The 3,273-nt window shown below is 51.3% G+C and overlaps 1 protein-coding gene across 1 annotated transcript in view; it reads right to left on the bottom strand.

Annotated features, from left to right (window-relative positions):
* Window positions 1-20: 20 nt before the first annotated feature.
* Window positions 21-3,273, bottom strand: part of HIC2 (hypermethylated in cancer 2) — a 19,405-nt gene continuing 16,152 nt past the window's right edge. Inside the window, exon 3 of the transcript XR_001363908.1 lies at window positions 21-41. The gene's annotated coding sequence lies outside the window, so the exon portion shown is untranslated. The remainder of the gene's footprint in view (window positions 42-3,273) is intronic.

Below are 3,273 nucleotides of genomic sequence, written 5' to 3'. Positions count from 1 at the left end.
CGCGTCACAATGGGCGGCAGGGGTTGCCCAGACGCAGGTCCCTTTGGGGAGGAAGATTCCCAGAGATTTTCCCTCCTCTCTCATGGGCCAACTGGGGCACTCACTCATTCCCAAGGCAGCCACCAGTAAGTGGGAACGGAACCAAGAGGAAGGTATGGGACCCGAGGTGGGTGGGGGGTGGTCTCACCGTTAACAGATGGTGCTGGGAAAACTAGCTCATGATCAAGAGAGAAATGCAAGTGCGTCTCTACTTCACGTTCTATATAAAAAGTAACCCTAGAAGGATCAGAGGCTTAAGTGGAGAAGGAAGGCTTGAGACTTTGGTGTGGGAAACATTTCCTTAACCAAGACACAGCAAGCACAATCTCTGGAGAGAAAGTTGATGTACTCGATTATATCAAATTTGTGGATTTCTGCTGATCTAAAGATCCCTGGTGACAGCAATGCTCTGTCCTGTTTGGAAGTTGAGTACCTGAGTGTAGACATGGGCCCAAACTCATCCCACCCTGGCCGGGTAGCTCAGTTGGTGAGAGTGTCCTCCAGGTACGCCAAGGTTGTGGGTTCAATCCCTGGTCAGGGCACATACAAGAATCAACCATGAAGTCATAAATAAGTGGAACAAGAAATCGATGTTTCTCCCAAGGCACATGCTTCTATGAACTCCTTCAATCCTTATATTCTCAAGAACGTGGCACTTGGGTCCTCGGTTGACGGTTGTTGAGTGTCCATACATCAGCCGGACGTCTGCTCTCATTCAAGGTCCCCCTGGATTTAATCCCTAACAGGTTGTAATATGGGCCACCCTCAGCAGGACAGGGTTTTGGGGGGAAGGTGTGTGTTTGTTGCCTGGGGGGAATCAGCCACATTTCTCTTCCAGATAAATTGTAGAGCTGTCTTGTCAAAATTTCCCAAGTATGTTTTGGGCCCTGTATCAGGATTGCAAACGATCCCCTACATTAAGTCAGTCTATTAAAAGGGAAGAATGGCCCTAGCCGGTTTGGGTCAGTGGGTAGAGCGTTGGCCTGCAGACTGAAGGGTCCAGGGTTCGATTCCGGTCAAGGGCACATGCAGGAGGTGTGCAAGAGGCAGCTGATCAATGATTCTCTCTCATCATTGATGTTTCTCTCTCCCTTCCTCTCTGAAATCAGTAAAAATATATTTTTAAATACATCAATGAGAAGAATGGACACTTTCCACTCATCAATGATCTGCCCTGGGAAGAACACCTCTGTCCAAACCTACAAGTCTTGTTTCAGTTTGTCATTTTCAAAAAAGTTCAGCACATTTATCAAGGTTTTGCCTGCATAGTTTTTCTGTTACTATTATGCAAAGGCTCTTTCTTTAAAAGACAAGTCGTGACCTACATGTGTTAGGGGTTGTGTCCCCTTCCAAATTCATCTGTGGAAGCCCTAAGCCCCAGCACTTCAGAATGTGACCTTCTTTGGAAATAGTGCCTTTGTAAGCATTGGTTAAGATGAAGTCATATAGCAGTGGGTGGGCCCCTCACCCAATGTGCCTGGAGTCCTTATAAAAAGGGGAGGTTGAACACAGAGACACATGCAGGGAGAATGCTGAGTGAAGACGGAAGCTCTGCTGCTTCCCACCAAGGAACCACCAGGGCCAGGAGAGAGGCACTGAGTAGGTGTGGGCACTTCCTGTTGGCTGTCTAGCAGTGAAGTCCCTTCTGGCTTGGGGACTTGCTCAAACTGTGGGGGCAACAGCAACAGTGGCAGTGGTACAGCCTTAGACCCCGTGCCTCAGTTTCTCTATCTGTAAAGTGGGGGCTATTACTAGACTCTCCCTCATGAGGTTGAGGGAATCAATGAGGTCACATGGTTAAGGCTCTGAGCACTAAGCCCTGCACCACCTAGGCCTCGAGCCAGCAAGCTCCAGCACTAGGACTCCCACATGGTGGCTGCTGAGCAATGGAAAGTAGCTGGTCCGCCTGTAATACACTCATCTCATTAGTAACGTTTATATTGTCTATACAGATTGAAATATTTTTAGTGTATTTGATCCAATTAAAGTTCCCTTTTTCTTTTCCATTTTCCTGTCGCTGCTGGAGAATATATGCTGACGAGGTTGGGCCTGTCAGTCCTGTTGGAGGGCGCAGTGCCTCCCACGCCCTGTGGTCACTTCTCTCTCCAGGCCCAGCCCGAATGGTCTCTCGCCGTGTAGTGTCCCCAAGATCCCCACCACCCACACAGGGCAAGCATCATGATCTTGTTTTTATAGATGGGAAAACCCAGGTTCAGCAATGACAGTGGCAGCCCGGATGCCCTGACCCGCTAAGTTCAGGAGAGAAGCTGGAAGTAGTGTCCAGCCATATGGGCCATGATACTGGCCGACCTCCAGGTAACTTTTCTGCAGCTGTGGAGGATGAGCTGATGGGTGCTTCTGGGCATGCCTATAGGGCAAGGGTGTCCCCCAGGGCAGTCCAACCCCTCCCACCCACCCCCACACTCCTATCTGCATAAGGAAATTCTCTTCAGGGTAAAGCCAGGAGCTAATTATGCTGTTCTTGAAACCCAAGCTGCTTCCCCTCAGTGGCCTGGAGGTAGGGGGGATGGGGCGTGGGCCACAGTAGTCATGGAAACAAACCACCCTGGCCTTGGTGCCTCTGAGCCCTGCCAGGAAGCAGCTGACTGGGGTCTGATTCCTGCAGCAGCCCTGCCTTTGCATCCACAATTCCCACCGGAAGCACCTGCCTGTCTCCCCAATCAGCCTGTGTGGCCCAGGTCTGCCCCTTCAGGACTCAGGTTCAAAGTCCTCTGGGAGAGCCACCCTCCTCCCCCAGTCTCGGTTAGGCACAGTCTTTTCCCTGGGTGGCCATGTTGGCTTCCTAGGCATCCACTAGGGCAACACTGGCCTGACTCAGAGCAGAAGGGGGAACAGTGTTGGCTGAAGGACCATCCTGCATACCCTAGAGCAAGCATGTCAAACTCATGGTCCACAGCCACATGCCTCATGTACTCGGCCTATGTTAGCCTTTGAGTTTGACATGCTTGCCCCTAGAGATTTCTTAATGTCTTGGTACTTTCAAAATTATACTCGATTATAAATGAACTAGAGGCCCGGTGCACAAAAATTTGTGCACTCGGGTGGGAGAGGGGGTCCCTCAGCCCGGCCTGTGCCCTCTCGCAGTCTGGGACACCTCGGGAGATAATGACCTGCTGGCTTAGGCCTGCTCCCGGGTGGCAGAGGGCAGGCCCAATCCCTAGGTGCAGCCCCTGGTCGGGCTCAGAGCAGGGCTGATTGGGGAGTTGGGGCGCC

The sequence above is a fragment of the Myotis brandtii genome, unplaced genomic scaffold (genome assembly GCF_000412655.1).
Source record: "Myotis brandtii unplaced genomic scaffold, ASM41265v1 scaffold463, whole genome shotgun sequence".
In the NCBI taxonomy this organism is placed as follows: Eukaryota; Metazoa; Chordata; class Mammalia; order Chiroptera; family Vespertilionidae; genus Myotis; species Myotis brandtii.
Note: the sequence above shows the minus strand (reverse complement) of the source record. Positions and strands in the feature narration are given on the sequence as shown.